Genomic DNA, 19967 nt, shown 5'->3' on the forward strand with positions numbered 1-19967 from the left:
TGAATCTATTGTTGTTACTGCTGCGTGAATGGCTTCATTGGAAGTTTAACTACACGTAACTAAATTGTAAATTCTAATTAGTATAGAGTAGGTAGGCTTTCAGTTTTAGTTTTTGCTTTCATTTTTAGTTCTGTTTTTACCTAGAATAAGTATGCTCTCCTCCTGCGTCTTTGTACGATCTCGAGGATCAGAAAATAGGTTTCAGTTTTGCTTAGAATAAGTATGCTCTCCTCCTGCGTCTTTGTACGATCTCGAGGATCAGAAAATAGGTTTCAGTTTTGCTTAGAATAAGTATGCTCTCCTCCTGCGTCTTTGTATGATCTTGAGGATCAAAAAATAGGGATGATTTAGGCCACCAATTTCAGGAATAAATAAATGTTTTGCAATATGCTTCATCACCCTAGGAGTTATGTCCATTTGTTAAAAAAAAAAAAAAAAAAAAAAAATTAGTTTCTTTCTCAACTTTAGTTTTCATTGAAAAAAAAAAGAAAGAAAAAATTTAATTTTAACAACTAACCTTTTTTTTTTAAAGATAGGATTACCATTTTTTTTGTTTTTCAAAAATAGCATTAATTCCATTTTTTTAGACTTTTAATAAAAAAAAAAAAAAAAAAAAAAAACAAACAAACAAACAAACAAACTAACTAACTAACCATTTTTTGTTTTTAACGATAAGGTTAATTCCATTTATACAAATAAAAAAATAATAATAAATAAAAAAATAAAATAAATAAAAAAAAAATCATAACATAAAAAAAAAAAATAATAATAATAGCCAATCACCGCACTCATAAATAAACAAAAATCTGGACAAAGGACTCAGATTCTTCCTCTGTGCATTGCCGCATCGATGATTTGTGAAAGGCGCTAATCACATTGCAGACTACTACAAAAACATTATTTTAGAAAGAAACATGGCATTAATAAATTCATTTACAGAACGGCACTTTGAAGAAGACTTCCTACTTGTTTTCAAATATGCTATGCCCCTCACTGATCTATATCCAAGCATGGTTCTGCATATACAAATGAACTATAGCACTTAACGTCGATCTCTTATCTATGGATTCGAATCAGGCATTGCGAAGGGCTGCCAACCTCTGCTCCAGGTCATCCACGTCAGAACTGCCAACGCCTTGGGCTCTCCTTCCAGCAATCTTGCCTTTGGGTGTTGATGATAACTGGGAAGCAATATCTATTCCAATTTCATCTAGCACCTGGTTAGTAAGCTCCTCGGTTTCTTCTTCAGCCTCGTCATTATCTAGAGCATCATCAATGGAACCTGATATCATCTCAGTCGTCATATCCATTTGTGTTGTCTGCCTTTGAAATTCTTGCATCACCTTAGCCTGCTTCGCTGGCTCCATTTGCTTATTCATGTCTGCCATTGCCTTACTGGCACCTTTCATCCCTGTAGCAACAGAGGTGTTTGCATACATAGCCTGTGTATGTGTTGCCACTCCACGCACTTGGGCACGGCTACCTTGCAAATTAGCTATTTGTTGTCTTAACCTGATAAGTTGGCGAGCTAAAATTTTTGTGGCAGCCTCATTGCCAGTTTTTGCAGTCTTTTTTTATCTCAGCAACAAGTTTTTTTTCTCCTCTAATTGCAGTGACGCTATCTCTCGTTCAATACCTCTGGTTGCAACTTGCATCTCCCGCTTGCTCGTCCGCATTTGCTTGAAACAGTCGTATTTCCAGCACTTGTATCTGCCTCTACATATCCTTGCCCTGATAGCAATTCATTGGACTCCATCTCATGTTCCTCTGTTTCAGTCTTCCACCTCACAGGTTTTGAAACGCAACCCTTTAAAAACGTCAATTTTGAAAAGCAGTCTGTGTTCAAACCAGGGAAAATCTAGACAAACGAAGACATGGGTTTTTTTCATAATAGAACGAATTATATAACCCAGAAATCGTTTGCTTAAATTCCTCACGGTCTAAGAGGAAATCGTGGTTCTTCAAGGCCCTATTTTGCTAACTGCGTGAATAAAAACGGTTTTGTACATCTGTCCTTTGAAGGCTTTGTCAGGTGGATAGGCTGATTGCCATTTGCTTTGTGCATTGTTGCATGTCAAATATCATATCTTTGCAGCTGTGTAAATCCCCCTCAAGCCCTGCATGATCATCGAGCTCCGACTCCGGCGTTTTGAGACAGCGTGCCATTTTGACATTTCAGTGTTTACATTCCGCTGATCTTGCATGGATGCCAACAACAATCGCTGCTATAATGTCCAGACCACAAGTTCTCAGAGAACCACGACTACTGATTCAGGTATCGCGGCCATGACTAGAGTTTGTAAATGGAAATCCGCAGGAAATGTCGAAATGTCGTTCAAATTCTGATATGGCGATACAGTAAATGGATTTTCTTTCTTTCTGATATTTTGGATATTTTGGAACAGATAAGTATCATAAGGGCTTGAAAAATATGATTTACATTACTGTTTCAGTAGCAATGGATGGCACCGCTTTGATTCTATATGAAATTATGAATGATGTAGTGGCGGAGATATAATGTTTGCGGGACACACGAAGTGTTTCAATTATTCAAACTTGCCTCAGTTAATGTAATGCATAATGTACAGTTGCTGACTTGTAGTGTAGTTTTTTTTTTTGTAAATAAAAATAAAAACTAATAATAATAATCAAATAAAATTTGTCCTCATTCATTTACATCAAACTTCATAACACCAACTACTTCCCCAAAAAGATACAAAAGCCTTTTCAAATGTTTTATCAATTTTTTGTGCACACCAATAAAAACATTTTGAAAAAGTAATTGCACAATCAATGAATACATTGCATGGGGACATGCAATATTTTTAGTTGGGGGGAAATTAAAGTATGTTGGACTTTTTTTTTTTTTTTTGTGAATTTATGGGCAAAAGTTAGATATACTAACAAGTGAAATGAGATTGGTGTTATGTGTAGGACAACGAGAAGCTTATGCAGAAAGCTCAACATTACGATGCGACACCTTTTTCATCCACAATTAGAGTTATTTCGGAAAATAATTAAAAAATGGACATTTTATAAATTCTTGAAATGCACTAATTTGTTTTTGAGTCACTTCATACAGGAATGATCGATGGAGATGGCACACGAAGATGACAATTTTTATGCAGGAATGGTGCTAAGTTTTTCAGAGTATGCAAAGTGATTTTTCGAAATCACAATGAAACATGCATCATTGGACGCTTGAAGGAACAAATTCTTCATTGCACATATCATGACATTTTCCACTACACACCTTTTGCGTCATGATTACTTCCCTTTTTCCTTCCAAACGCCTAGACCTTCCTTGTGTTGCAGCCCATCTTCCATTTCCTTATCTTTCACGACTTCATGCACGCCTATTTTTCTGAATCGCATACATCCATTTATCCTTTTCAGTTTGCCTTTTGAATAAAACTCATTCCCTTTCCATGATCACATTACCTTGATTTCCTAGCCATGCTGATCCACACTGCTTGTCCGTGAGCTCTTTCTATTTATAGTCCTACCAAATCTTTTTGTACAAACTCGCGTTGACTGATGTGGGATTCCTTAAGGCCCACCTTTCAACAAGTCTTGCCCCATCGACACCAGCACCTTATCTGGGAAATAGACTAGAGTTCATTTTGAGTACCTAGAGGCTTGCATGCCTTAATGGCAAGTTCTCTCGCTGGCGATCATGGGAATACATCAATGTCCCTTGATCATCAGATCTTGCAAGTGGCTCGACCTCGACACATCCATTCGCACTTCGCAAGATGTACTCCGGTACCTTGGCACTCATTGACATCAATGGTGAGTTGCCTCGCATTGGTTAACGGCATACATCAATGGTCGGTAATCCAATGATTTCTATTCAGGCTCGACATCGACACATTCATTCGCATGTTTAGAATTGTACCATCAGGTTTGTAGCGGGTGAAGACTATACACTTTTTCATGACTCCCTCAGCAGTCACAGCAGCATGCATTCTGATCTATGAGAGTACCACAGTACCACTCTCAGCATTTATCTTTTCCATGATTCAGCATCAGCAGTTCAGATTCCTTCATTCTCCAGGATCCAGTTACATCAGTCACATTTTCCTGATCCAGCAGCAGCAGCAGCTACATTCCTATTGCATACTTCATCATTCTTGGGTAAGTAGAGGTATGTTGTTTTCTAATCTTTAATCATGCAATTCCTTATATGCTAACTTGAATATTTTGGAAAATTCCCTCACCATGCTACATTTCCTTTCACACGCCATGTTAAGTTACATGCAGACATGCAACAAATTCAGTTGAGGGGGGGAGAACTACATTCACTACATATTCACTTCCATGATTCCATTTCTTCACCACTATCACTCCATTTACCATTCACCAACATTTATTTCCCAATGATACTTTGTTGCACTTTGTTTCATACGCAATATTGGCATGTTTTATTAATATTACAAAAAGGGCTTTCTTATGCACATTATGATTTCCAGTGAATGTTTACATTATTGAAGAAAAGAGAACAGAAAATGAAATGAATGTTGTTAACACAAGAACCAACATTATTTGTATTCATGGTTGTCACACAAGAACCAACCATAAGAAAATGTAAATTGTTACCAATGTCTCTCACATATCCTGGAAACATTTAAGACATCATCATGTAAAGCCAAAGTTCAATATGCCAAATGTTCTTAAAAGATACCCATGCATGGTTGCATGAGGACATGCAACAAGTTCAGTTGGGGAGGATGTTGGGACTCAGAAATGTCATATTTTCATCCACCTTTTTCCTTACATTTCATCATCCCATTAACCTGTTATCATATCACTTTCCTACATACACTTGGGTTTCACCTTCTTATTTTCCATTTTATTCATTTTTGTATTATAAGTGAATTTATGATTAATTATTAGAAAATGTACATATTTTTATATATATCTCAAGAATATGTGAGTTTTGTGATGTAGGAAATATGTGAAGAATTAATCTCTCCTCCACCATATCAAGGAGATAATTATGCAAGCCTTATTCTACGGAGAAAATCATGGAGGCATATTGAGAAAATCATGGAGGCATATCTTATCCTAAGGAGAAGATCATGGAGGCATATCTAGAAAATCATGGAAGCATATCTTATCCTAAGGAGAAAATCATGAAGACATATCTTATCCAAGATATGAGAGATTTGTGGGATCATGTTTGAGAGATTTGTGCGATGATATCTTGTAATAATGGGAAACTAGTTGAGAGTGCTTGAGAGAATATTTGAATGTAATTATGGAAAGGTTATCTTCCTCATGTATATAAGAGAGTGCTCTCTCTTCATTGTGGGGTGAATAAGAAATAATAGAGAATGGAGATTAACTTTGATTCTTTCATGATTTGTAATTTAGTTATTGTAATATAATTTGATATAGTTTTATTGTTATGAGCTCATATCTGTTGTTTGACATTCACTTCTTCACATGTTGTATTGCTTTTCTTTTATGCAACTTCCTGCTTTCATAGTTAATATTTCAATGCCTTCTTAGCTTAATTTGATTTCAGTAATTTAGATTAGATTAGATTAGATTAGTTCCACTTCAGTCCTGCATATATAGTGCATGTGTCTCGTAAGTCTACGGACCTCGGATTGACAAATTAAATAGTTGGGTAAGTACTACAACGGAACTAAACAAACATAGTTTCACCCAACAAGGCGCGTATACGTATGCACGCACTTTCATGCAAAGAAAAGCACGTACATGTGGGAAAGCTTATGGTTGGTCCATGGTATTTAGTCCGTCATATTTGAACCTATGGTGTTGGTCCGTGGTATTGCATCCAAAGTGTTGAACCCAGGTATTGAGTCCCTAGTATTGGATCTCTATGGTTTTGGACCATGGTGTGAGTAAGGCCTAAGTCTATAAAAAGGGAAGGATATCATTTGGCAAGTGGGGGAACTGAAGCATTGAATATCTTATGAAGAGCGAGATCGAGAATACTGTCATTGGGTTATGGTGCATAACTAGACCTGAATCAAGGAGGAACCTGAGCACAAAGAGAAGGATAAGTTCTATTGATGGGTCAAGATCTTAAGGAGGTTTGAAGAGAAGTATCTTTATGTAATTTTTGATCTGTTATATTTGGCGCATGACGTGATCTATAAATATGATAATCTGGGTATAACTAACGTCTGAATAAGTAAAAAGGATAAATTATCTTTTATAGATTTGTACGCAGGTTCAACGCAGCAGAGGCGCGTATACACGCTGGTTCACTAACTTAAAACAACACATACGCAGGATGACCTTGATACAGAAGCGTATGCATGCTGGTTCCATATATTGAAGTAGCGTATATCTCATGAAATATGTTTTAGTTGCTTCTGTGTATTGCTGTTGTATTTTGGGTTTAGGATTGGTGTTTGGTTACTGGTACTGTTTTCTGGTTATAGCATTCTGAGAAGTTATTGGTTGATTCAGTATTTGTTTGTACAAAGGAGGTTGGTTAATGCAGATATACTTGATGTTTGATTGATATACATGGATCCAGTCTGAAAATTTATGAAACGAGGTCCTTGGAAGAAAAGAGAAGGTTGTAGCCTTCTGTAGGTCAGCACCTATGTACTAGTAACTCAGCTAGTACAAGAGTTAAGGGGGTTGTAGCTCCCTTCCAGGAGAAGCTGGAGAATGAGAGAAGGTTGTAGCCTTCTGCAGGTAGCAGCCTGCGTACTAGTATAAGACTGCACCAGTACAAAAACATTGTAAAAGAAGTTTCTAATTGAAAGAAGATAGAGACGAATTGCAGCAGGTGGTTTTCACCCACATTGGGTTTCCACCTTATATCTTGTGTTCTTATGTGTGATTGCCTATTCTGTTTTACTGTTCCTGGTTACTCTTCATATGGTTTGATGCATAGATTAATGATCAACATCTAAAGAATAATTTAAATTACAAGCCTGCTCATATACTGTTGTTTCCTTAACTGAAGTTGCGTACATACGCGGTATTTACTAGCTGAAGTAGCATGAAATGAAAAATAATTGACCTGATAATACTGATTCACCCCCCCCCCTCTCAGTATTATTTCCAACAATTGGTATCAGAGCAGGTCCTTCAGAAGAAGCTTGATCGCTTGAAGGAAGATCTATCATCATGAGCAACTACGAAAAAGAAGCATCAATCAGGCCACCAATTTTTGATGGAAGCAACTTCATCTATTGGAAGGTAAGAATCACTGCCTATCTTCAATCTCTTGGTGCATAAGTTTGGGATATTGTGGAAACAGGATACACTTTTCCATCAACAACTCCTATAGATACGGCTGGTAAGAAGCAGTATGAAACAAATGCAAAGGTTGTCAATACTCTATTGGGGAGTCTATCTCAATCAGAATTCGTCAAGGTTATGTAGCTCAAAACCACAAAAGAAATATGTGACAAGATCGTTCTGAGCTATGAAGGAGATGAACAGAAGAAAAACAGAATCTACAGAGCCTTACCATGTCACAACTACATGGAATCCTAACCGCTTACGAAATGAGCAAAGGGGGACCATCAGACAAGAGAGAAGCCACATTCAAAGCCTCAGGAAAAGGAGATTACAATGACTCAGGACATATGTTGGAAGAGGAGGAAGAATCAAATTTTTTCAAGAACCTTCAATGGGGTTCTGGAAGATTCAGAGGTAAGCTACCTTTCAAATGTTTTGCTTGTGGAAGAGTCGGTCACTATGCTACCAAGTGTCCTCATAAAGATAAGCTTGACAAAGGTAAGGAACCAGTTAGATGGAATAGAAAACAGAATGTAAGTAAGAAGAGCTATTACACACATGAAGACAGTGATGGACTTTCAAATAGCGATGAAGATGAACAAGGTAATGATTATAGACTTTTGATGGCTTTTGAAGATGATGATTTCTTGGATGCTATAGATGAAGAAAGTCTTTATGAAGAAATTTCTAAACTCAAAATTTGCTTAGAAGAGAAAAATATGATTATAGATACTCTGACATTCCAACTTGCTGAAATGGAGAAACACAATGAAAAGTTAGAATGTGAAATTGTGCGACTTAGAAAGGACATTGAGAAAACAAAAGCTATTAATCTTAGAGTTGCTAAAGGATCTGAAACTTTAGATGAGATTATCAAAGTGCAGCGTTGTCCTCTAATCAAGACAGGTCTTTGGTATACGAAAGAAACATCTCAAACACAGAATCCATCTACCTCCAAAAGTTATCTTGAAGCTGCAAGGAAAAGTGAACAAGTTGACAATCGATAGCAAAGGCCCAATGAAGATCACAAGGTAAATCAGGGACAATTTACTTCAAGAATGAACAGATATCACCAAGTAAATCAAGGGCAATTTACATCAAGGATGAACAAAAGCTACAACCAACCACAGGTAAATCATTCTCAATTTACCTCAAGAATGAATGGCTATTACAATGGAAGTTTTGATGATCGCAGGAATTTCTTCAATGGCCAATGTTTCTCTTGTCATAACTTTGGACATAAAGCAGCTCAATGCATTGCCTACAAGACCATCATGACCAGAGAAGCACGAAATCAAAGGAGTGTGACTGGAATCATGAAAAGAACCTACAACAACTTTTCTGCTCTTCAAAATGAAATAGAATGTTCTATCTGTAACAACTTTGGTCATGAAGATTCTGAATGCAGGAGTAGGTTTCGGCAACCAACTCAAAAGGAGCAAGCTTCATTGAGCCCCAAAGCATGGAGGAAGAAAGAACTGCAACCAAAAAGATGTGGTATAGCCTTATATGCGAAAGGACAGGAAAATCAATGGTACATCGACAGTGGATGCTCGAAATATATGACAGGTTATAAAGAAAAACTTCAATCATATAGCACCTTAGAAAAGGAAAAGAAGGTCTCATTTGGAAATGACACCCTTGCATTTATAAAAGGTAAAAGTTCAGTTCTTTTGAAAGAAAAGGTCAAAGCTGGGAATGTTATGTATGTTGATGGCTTAAAGCATAATCTATTAAATGTCAGTCAAATGTGTGACCAAGGAAATGAGGTAATTTTTAATCAAATGGATGTATTGTTCGTGAGCTTGATACAGGAGAAACAGTGATCAAAGGCATAAGAACTCCAAATAATTTATACATACTCAAGGGAGGACAACAGCAATGCAATCTTAGAAAGAATGATGAACACTGGCTATGGAATAGAATATTGGGGCATCTAAGCTTCTCTCAGATAAGGAAAGCATGTAAATATCAAGTGGTTCGTGATCTCCCTGACATCAGAATCCCAGACAATACAATATGCAAATCATGTCAGTTTGATAAGCAAACCAGAACTAATTTCCCAGAGAAGGAAGGATCAGCTAGCAGGCCACTTGAACTTGTCCATACTGATGTATGTGGACCATCTAGGAAAAGGTCACCTCGAGGAGAAGAATACTTTATATTGTTCATTGACGACTTTTCCAGGATGTGTTGGTTAGGACTTATGAAGCATAAAGACGAAGCCTTCGAAAAGTTCAAAGCATTCAAAGCCTTAGTTGAAAACGAATCAGATCACAGAATCAAATGCCTCAGGTCTGATAGAGGTGGGGAATTTACCTCGAATGAGCTTTTCGATTTTTGTGACATGGAATAAGAAGGGAATTCTCTACTGCAAGGACTCCTCAGCAAAATGGAGTAGTGGAAAGGATGAATAGAATGGTTCAACAAATGGCTCGTGCTATGCTTGACGAGTCTGGAACTCCCACAACCTTCTGGGGTGAAGCCGCATTTGCTACAGTCACTATTCTCAACAAGACAAACGTCTGGGTAAACAGCACTCAGACTCCTCGCAAACTTTGGTATGGTAAGACTCCCACGATAAAATATTTCAAAATTTTTGGGAGCAAATGCTACATCAAAAATACTGATGAAAACCTTGGCAAGTTTGAACCTAGAGCAGATGAAGGCATTCTCCTTGCTTACTCTCCCCACAACAAAGCATATAAGTGTTACAATAAAAGACTTGGAAAAATTGTTGAAAGTATTGATGTAGTGGTTGATGAAGAAGGAAACATTCCAAGGCAAGTAAAATCTGAAGAGTTTGAAGATGATGAGGACTATCCTTCTACAACAAATCAGACTCATGATGAAGAAGAAACCCATGAGGCACCAGAAGAACAGATAAGGATAGAAGAAAAGACTCCATCCAGGTACGTTCAGAAGAATCATCCAGAAACTCAAATTTTGGGGCAAAAGGAGGCAGGTGTACAAACAAGAAGAACCATTTCAGAAGCTTCAAGTTATCTAGCATTACTCTCCTCCACTGAACCACAAAATGTAAGAGAGGCATGCAAATATGAATGTTGGGTAAAGGCCATGGAGGAAAAACTTGAGCAGATTGAAAAGAATAACACTTGGGAGTTGGTTCCTAGACCAAAAGATAAGAATGTCATAGGAACAAAATGGATATTCAAAAATAAGCTAAATGAAAATGGAGATGTGATTAGGAACAAGGCCAGACTTGTTTGTAAAGGGTATGCTCAACAGGAAGGCATAGACTTTGAAGAAACTTTTGCACCAGTTGCCAGACTTGAGGCCATAAGGATGTTCCTTGCTCTTTCTAGCTTTCATAAGTTCAAAGTATTTCAAATGGACATGAAGTATGCTTTTCTAAATGGAGACTCGGATGAAGAAGTGTATATTGAGCAACCAGATGGGTTTATCCTTGGAAATGATCCAAAGCTTGTATACAGACTCAAAAAAGCTCTCTATGGCCTTAAATAGGCTCCAAGGGCTTGGTATTATCGCTTGGATAAGTACCTCCATCAACAAGGTTTTACAAAAGGTTCCACAGATAGCAATCTATATATAAAAGTTGACAATCATAAGTTGCCAATACTTGTTGTGTATGTTGATGATATCATATTTGGTAGCAATGAAGAAGACATGAGTCAAAATTTTGCCTTGGTAATGCAAAAAGAGTTTGAAATGTCCATGCTTGGTGAGCTCACACATTTTTTTGGTTTACAAGTCCAATAAAACAAAGATGGCATTTTTCTATCACAAACCAAGTATCTCAAGCAGATCTTGAAGAAATATGGGATGGAGGATTCTAAACCAATATGTACCCCTATGGTAACAGGATGCAGCCTCAGCACAAATGATGAATCAGCAGCAGTGCATCAACCAACCTATAGATCCATGATTGGTAGTTTGCTCTATCTAACAGGTACCAGACCAGATATTATGCATGCAGTGGGAATAGTTGGAAGGTTTCAGGCAAATCCAAAGGAAACTCATCTTCATGCAGTTAAGAGAATTTTTAAGTATCTTCAAGGAACTCAAAACTATTGCTTATGGTATCCTAGAAGTACAGATCTCACACTTCATGGATATACAGATGCAGATTGGGCAGGAAGGGTGGATGACAGAAAAAGCACTAGTGGTGGTGCATTCTTCATGGGTCCTAGGTTAGTATCTTGGTTCAACAAGAAACAGAGTTCAATTGCATTATCTACAGCTAAAGAAGAATATGTAGCTATTGCATCTTGCTGCACACAACTCCTCTGGATGATGCAAACATTACAAGACATGCAAATCACTTGTACTCCACCTATCCCCATTCTATGTGATAATACAAGTGCAATCAGCATTTCAAAAAATCCAGTCATGCATTCAAAGACCAAGCACATACCTATCAAATATCATTTTCTTTGAGAACAAGTGCTTGAACAAAAGGTCAAGTTGGAGTATGTTCCCTCTAAGGAACAGGTTGCTGATATACTCACCAAACCACTGCCCAGGGAGACATTTGAATACCTCAGACAAAAGCTGGGAGTAGTTGATGCATCATCTTGCTGTTGAAACTTGTCTGTTCCAGAGAAAAGTGGTTGTACGCGAGTTTAATGAGGAGGATCCGTGTACATACGCCGGTTTATGTGAATACAGTCGCGTATATGATTGTTTGAAGGAAAGCAGTGTGGTCAGACTCAGGTTGGAAAGAGTTTGATATGGGTCTGGCAAAGACTATATGGCTCAGGTTCAGGGGGAGCATATATTCTTCTAATAATGCATTGTTGGCATTATCTTAGAAGATCTTGGTTTACATTCACAGCTATTTTGGTTTTAGGTGGAGAGGGAGGTTATGGTTGCTGATCTGATTGATGATTGACAGATGCTGCTGATGACTTTCATAGAATTATCATAGATATTTCGTCTCTATGTCATGTAATGGCCTATTTTGGTTTCCCCACTATACCTGGGATGAATGATGTAATGTACTTATTTGTCATGTGTAAACTTCTAGTGTATCCCCACTTGGTTGGGTGGATGAGTCAATTCTAGTATATCCCCAGTTGGTTGGGAGATGGATGTATGTATGAGTCTTTGGTGATAGGAAGGTCTTTTATAATAAAGTCATGTTTCTTGTGTAGATCATCTTCTTGCAGACCTTACCTACAGTCAGGGGGAGCTTGGACAGCACAGCAGAGTAGAGGATTCAGCATGTATTCAGGGGGAGCATAACCCTTTGCCCTTGATTTCAAAGGGGGAGAATGTTTTTGAGTGACTTGGGGTTGCCATCAAGTCCAAAGGGGGAGATTGTTGGCATTATGGCACAGGTTTGGCACTATGGCACAGGTGTTGTCCTTGATGGAAACTCACTCAAAGGGCAGATCGCAGTTCAGGCTCTCAGAATGAAAGAAAATGAGGTATACGCAGGTTCATCTTAACAAAATTGCATATACATGCGGGTGTACCGATCAAAAGGCACGTATACATATGCACGCACTTTCATGCAAAGAAAAGCGCGTACATGTGGGAAAGCTTATGGTTGGTCTATGGTATTTAGTCCATCATATTTAAACCTATGGTGTTGGTCCTTGGTATTGCATCCAAAGTGTTGAACCCAGGTATTGAGTCCCTAGTATTGGATCTCTATGGTTTTGGACCATGGTGTGAGTAAGGCCTAAGTCTATAAAAAGGGAAGGAGATCATTTGGCAAGTGGGGGAACTGAAGCATTGAATATCTTATGAAGAGCGAGATTGAGAATACTTTCATTGGGTTATGGTGCATAACTAGATCTAAATCAAGGAGGAACCTGAGTGCAAGGAGAAGGATAAGTTCTATTGATGAGTCAAGATCTTAAGGTGGTTTGAAGAGAAGTATCTTTGTGTAATTTTTGATCTGTTATATTTCGCGCATGACGTGATCTATAAATATGATAATCTGGGTATAACTAATGTCTGAATAAGTAAAAAGGATAAATTATCTTTTATAGATCTGTACGCAGGTTCAGCGCAACAGAGGTGCGTATACACGCTGGTTCACTAACTTAAAACAGCATATACGCAGGATGACCTTGATATAGAAGCGTATGCATGCAGGTTCCATATATTGAAGTAGCGTATATCTCATGAAATATGTTTTAGCTGCTTCTGTGTATTGCTGCAGTATTCTGGGTTCAGGATTGGTGTTTGGTTACTGGTACTATTTTCTGGTTATAGCATTCTGAGAAGTTATTGGTTGATTCAGTATTTGTTTGTACAAAGGAGGTTGGTTAATGCAGATATACTTGATGTTTTATTGATTTACATGGATCCAGTCTGAAAATTTATGAAACGAGGTCCCTGGAAGAAAAGAGAAGGTTATAGCCTTCTGTAGGTCATCACCTATGTACTAGTACCTCAACTAGTACAAGAGCTAAGGGGGTTGTGGCTCCCTTCTAGGAGAAGCTGGAGAACGAGAGAAGGTTGTAACCTTCTATAGGTAGCATCCTGCGTACTGGTATAAGATTGCACCAGTACAGAAACATTTTAAAAGAAGTTTCTAATTGAAAGAAGATAGAGACGAATTGTAGCAGGTGGTTTTCACCCACATTGGGTTTCCACCTTATATCTTGTGTTCTTATGTGTGATTTCCTGTTTTGTTTTACTGTTCCTGGTTACTGTTCATATGGTTTGATGCACAAATTAATAATCAACATCTGAAGAATAATTTAAATTACAAGTCTGCTCATATACGCTTGTTTCCTTAACTGAAGTTGCGTACATACGCAGTATTTACTAGCTAAAGTAGCATATACAAATTTGTTTGTGAAATGAAAAATAATTGACCTGATAATATTGATTCACCGCCCCAGCTCACCCCCCCCCCCCGCGGCCCCCCTCTTAGTATTATTTCCAACAATTTGTCACACACCCCTAATAAATTTATCCTAGCCATATTTGCAAAAACTCGATTTTCATCTCTCATAAATTTTGTCAAACACTTTACATGTAAATCTTTCTTCAAATACTTTGTATACAACCAATTAAGTAGTCTTTTTCTTGTAGACATTTTGTTAAACAATTTGTATGAAACCAATAAGAAACATTGCTTTGATTTCACTTGTAACATACTAACTGAAATATAGCACTCAATCATGTAACTTTTTATTTATGTCTTTGAGGTATTTTATTAGATAGTTTGTATGTAAATTGTAATAAAAAAAATTAACACATTTCTTCAAATATTTTACATGAAAATAGCCATAAATCAGCTACAAAAGTACTATAATAAAACAATGTGAATATACATCAATACTATCCTAACCACAAAACAACATTTTTATTGGGGAATTTCTTCAAACAGTTTGTATGCAATGAATCATTAAATCATTTAGGCATTTCTTCAAACAATTTGCATGCAAACTTATATAGCAACTTACTTAGGGAATATCAAGTTCTGAAAATTGAACTAGATGATCAATGGGATTTCTCCTCACTATGGTCCAAGTTTCAGGTTTTGGAACCTCCCAAAAGAAAAGTTATAGTAGAAATCCCAACATGAACTGTTTGATGCATGATTTTAGGAGCATTCAAGAAGCTTTACTTCCTCTAATTATATCTCCTAAAATATCGTAACCCAAGCTCTGGAAGTTGGACCAGATGATCGGAGGGGTTTTGCCTCACAATGGTCCAAGTTTCAACTTCAAGAACCTCCTAGAAGAAACATTATAGCATAAATGGAAACATGACTTTTTTAAATATACATTTACGAAGACCAACTTCCTCTGATCATATTTCCTAAAATTTTGTGATCCAAGATCTAAAAGTTGGACCAGATGATCAGCGGAATTTCCTTCACGATGGTTCAATTTTTAGCTTTTGAAATCTACCAGAAGGAAATTTATAGTAGAATTACATCATGACCTATTTACCCATAAATAACATTTTGGTTTCCACCTTTAAACTCAAAGAATGACCCCAAAAATATTCCTTGGCTTATCTAAACCAGAGAACAAATTTGGGACTTATAGCCCGTAGAGGAAATTAACTAAAATGTAGCATGAAATTAACAGTGAAGGCATGCAATTACCAAAATGATCATGCATTTTCCATGCAACCCAATTCATTTAAATTCCACAACCAAGTGAATCCAAACCCACTACACATCTATTTTCAAAACTTACTATCATACCCAACAACAAAATCAATAATTTAACTGATATAACAACAAAAAATAATCATGCATGTCACAAAACCATTTATGCCATAAATTTCATTAACACACAAATAAATATTTATTTATTGCAACTGAAAAAATACTGGAAATTGAAGTAGGGTGAGCCATGTTCCACACCACCATAGGCTCATCTATGCTGCAATTTTTCTCACAACTGGCCACCACCATGCCAGACATTGATGCCTTTAGGAGAACTTAACTTAAGATTATTTGACACACTTAGATTCAAACCAAATTTTCACACCATAAGTGAAGGGCATTCTCCTTCACACACAAATAGAAAAACTCAGTGATCAACCTTTTCATCTTTGACCAGACTCACATTCACAAAAATACCATGCAGTTCTACACAGCATAAGGGAGTCTTTCTCTAATCTTTGTAGTCCCTCATCCCTCATGTCTTCAGTGCTCTATGTGCCACACACAACTAGGACCATTCCTAGTCCTCAAAGCCATCTAGTCCAAATAAAATGCACCGCAACACATTCATTTCTTGTCATGCAAGTTGTCACCAATTCCCATGCGAATTCAAATTTTATAAGTAAGAGAGAGAGATGTATGAGAGAGTAGTACATGTGAGAAAAAATAGAAGCTTAAGGACCATGAAGAAGAACCCCTTGATTTCTCCCACCTTTTAATTTTATAATCACACCTTGACCCTTCATCTTCCCAATCTTTCAGCTTCTTAGGAATACTAACCATAACATCAAAGGGAAATATTCATCCAAGGTATATTTTTCCTCTAAAGTCAAGTTTTCCTCCTCCCTGAGGCATCATAATCAGTTGGTTGTCCCTTTAGTTCTAGTATTTTTATTATTAAAGTAAACATTACATCATATAATAGAGTTTGACATTGCAACATCAATGTTGGCAACCCAACATTATATGTTCTTAATTGCATTACAGAATTCGGGGTAATGAAATGGGAATCAGAAGAACCTCCAAGATTCAAATATCATGGCATTAGTCTCAGAGTGGGTGTCTAACCTAGGTAATGCTCGTGCTGGCCAAAACTAATGCCTACACACCATTAACCTTTATTGGGACATTAACCAACTCTCGGGCAAGGTGTTGTTTGATTGTAATGAAAGAAGAGATGAGTTACTCCTTCACATGGAGGATCTACAATTTCTCTACCAAGATATGGATGAAAGGATGGAGTGCATGAAGAATGTGACACTCCAATGTAGGGAGCCACCTCCTTTGTTATAATCAAATGTTGGCATTAAGGATTTGTTGATGGGGAAAAATGTACCACCAAAAGTTAGGGGGTCTCCCCTGTGTAAGTCCCAATCATACCTCACATCATTTGGGATAAGATCCCCATCTGGTAAGAGGGTTAGGATACCACCATGTTGGTTTCATTCTTGGCTATTAAAATGCAGAAATGTTAGCGTGAGGACAAGAATGAAATGCCCTAAAAATGGAAATGAAATCAGCCCATGATTGATAACCTACATAATGGAATACAAGAATGTAACAACAAAACAATAAGAAGAAACATGCCTCATGAAGGGTTAATGAGCTAAATCCATCTTAGACTGTTAAAATTGGCAACTAGGGCCAAAATCCATGTGGGTCATCTTATCTATGGCAGTTGATATTTTTCTTGGATCCCTCTCATCGAGAGGTGTGGGATTGATCTAAATATCATCTGATTCTGATAAGTATTCATGGAGTTATGAACTTATTTGTGTTATAAGACAATTCATCAAGGTCAGCCAACAACCAAATAACCCCACGTGTGCTCAATGTTTTAGTATAAAAGGAGGTGACTTGATTGTCATTTGTACACACACTTCACTCTTTATTTCTCTCCACTTTTTTTGGGTTTTACTAGAAGAGAAGTCTAAGAGCAGGAAGCCCTAAACGCAAGACTAGAAGGAGACCCTATTCGTTGTAAAATATGGATGCCATAGCCGCATGTCTTGTGAAGGTTTGGCTGTAATTCAAAGGGAGATCTAGCATGGTGAAGCAGGCCTAATAGCTAACCCTAAACGCAGTCTTATCATACCCTAGATGCCCTAATCTATACGTTGTTTAAGACAACCCTTAGACGCTGGAAAAGAGGCAGTAAAGAGGCTCTCTAATTCACTGCCCTAACCAGCAAAGAAGGTAGGGACAACATGGGTGCTTTAGGACTGTTAGAACCTCTTGGTGACTGTGTGGAGGGTTGTTCCATGCTACAAAGAAGCTGAGTTAGGTAAGGAGAATTGCGGACTGTTTGTGGGCAGCTTTAAGGTAAGGGTGACACTGTTTGGTTAGCTAATAGATGATAGCAATCCCTGTGGTAGGCCGTCGGCCTTGCTTAACTAAAATAGGGATAGCGTGGAGGCTTCTTGGGCTAAAAATTACCCAGAACAGTGACATGAATAGAGGAGACCCTCCCTTGATAAGGCCACAGTTTTTTGGGATGTTTTAGGTGACTATTTGAGGGTTGTTGTAGCACATGGGTGCCCTAACCAATCACAGTAAGGAACAACATCAAACGCGGTCTTCTACACCTACTATCTATTGTAAGAAAGAGAAATTGTTGTGTTTTAGGTGCACATCTTGTCCGCTGTCCTAAAGACCAGTCAAATTAAAGAGAGTGGCCTCTTCAGATGAGGAGATCCTATGTGCTGTCACAAAAGGTTCTTATCAATAGTCTAGATAAAGGAACTGCTATCCATACCTAGCTCCTATAACACATAGATCAACATTGTGTGTTTCCTAGGACTGTGGGATCATAGTCTATCTAGCTACTAAGGCTGTGTGGCAGCATGAATAAGGCACTATGGTAGCATGACAGAATTTATGGAGCAGCATGGTGGTCAATGGTACATGGTGAAACATCGGTACAACAATGGGAGTTGCAAGTATAGTGCAACATAGTGCAATGAAGAGCTCAGCAATATAGTGATGGGTACAGTCATGGTTAGTGAAGCATGATGATATGCAGCATAGGTATGATGTGTAAAACATGGTCATGAGGTCCAACATTGTGATGATGGGTGCAACATGGTGCAGCAGGGTGAGGTGCAACATGATGACGAGATGCAACACGATGATAGGTGAAGGAGTCACCTTGGAGAATCAATTGAAGCATCATGTCTTCAACTGATCTCATGTATCATCTTCTTAGATAAGATCTATGCTCTAGGTCAAAATGTTGACTTCTGTTGTAAATGTACTATCTCTCTCTCTCTCTCTCTCTCTCTCTCTCTCTCTACTGAAATATTGAAGAACATATAAGAAGAATTGATCAAGGGTTTCCCCACATTGGGGTTTGTCCCTGGATAGTGCCACATATTGTGTCCTCCTATCTTGGCATGTCTTCTGTGATTTATGTTTATGTTCTATCTGCAGTTTACTTTAATTCTGATGTGATTGCTAATCTAGAAAAGATATTGAGATAACTATGAAAATTGAAATAAATTTCTCTATCATAGAACATACCTAAAGTTAATAAGACACATACATGAATAAGAAAATGCCAGAAGTTAATTGCAAATCAGTTCACAATAGGTTACTAGCATAGCGTGAAATAAGAAAGCAAAGATTCAAAGCAGACATGAAAGCCATAAAACATGAATTAGTTTGTTAGCACATACCCAACATGTCAGCATGCATGAACACACAATGGAAATACCAGATAGCCATTACAACCACCATGAAGTTGCATGAGAATTAATGCCAAAAGTGAATGGACTTCTCATTAATCATGTTGAAAACTCAAGTACGTATCAAATAGGCCCATCAAAATCCAATAGTGGAATGTAAGTTGCTCACACCATCTTCAGGACAAAACCCTAGCCTCGCCACAACTCGACTTACTATATGTTGAAAGCAAAGTGCTTCTAGCTCCCTAATTACAAAACAACTATTTAATGCTAGTCAATATCAACTGCTAAAAGTCCTCATTACTTAGAGGCATGAGAACACATTTATACAAATGGTTTGTGCCTTTTCACCTCCCCATGACCCTTTAATTTCCCAGTGACCTTTAGACTCTTATGTGACCTTTACCATTTTACATTTTCATAAATATTGCAAAATAATAAATGTCATATAATAATGAGTTGCAATTTGTGACATATTTGCATGATGAGTGGGGTTCCAACATTTTCTTTAAATAGGTTTTGGTAACATAACAATATCAAAGCCAAGGGTGAAATCAAAATAGAAATTCATGATTGAATATCCCACCAAACACTTTGTAATCCCTTTAAAGAATGTGCACCAAGTTTATGACTTCCATGAATTCCAATATTCACCACTGGAGTTGTTAATCCTACTTCCTTTAGAAATTTTGAAACATCCATGTTTCTCAGTTTTCATTCGATGGATAGAGAAGTAAAGCTATGATGATGTCAAAACCCAACTTGAAGCTCCGCCAAATGGATTCCCAACATATGAATCTTTTGCCTAGCCCATGAAAATACAACAGATCATATGTGGGTTGAACAAATCCTATTTTCCAAGTTACTGAACCTATGTTCTTAGTTGTCCATTTCTTGGTAGCTAGATCTAGAAGAATTTTATA

At 37.5% G+C, this 19967-nt stretch overlaps 1 pseudogene; it reads right to left on the reverse strand.

Moving 5' to 3' along the window:
• Positions 1 to 897: 897 nt before the first annotated feature.
• On the reverse strand, positions 898 to 1690 carry LOC149187959 (vacuolar protein sorting-associated protein 2 homolog 3 pseudogene; annotated as a pseudogene).
• Positions 1691 to 19967: the final 18277 nt, after the last annotated feature.

The sequence above is a fragment of the Pinus tabuliformis genome, chromosome 3_1 (genome assembly GCF_031772625.1).
Source record: "Pinus tabuliformis cultivar Carrire ecotype Pingquan chromosome 3_1, CPIR1, whole genome shotgun sequence".
Taxonomy (NCBI): Eukaryota; Viridiplantae; Streptophyta; class Pinopsida; order Pinales; family Pinaceae; genus Pinus; species Pinus tabuliformis.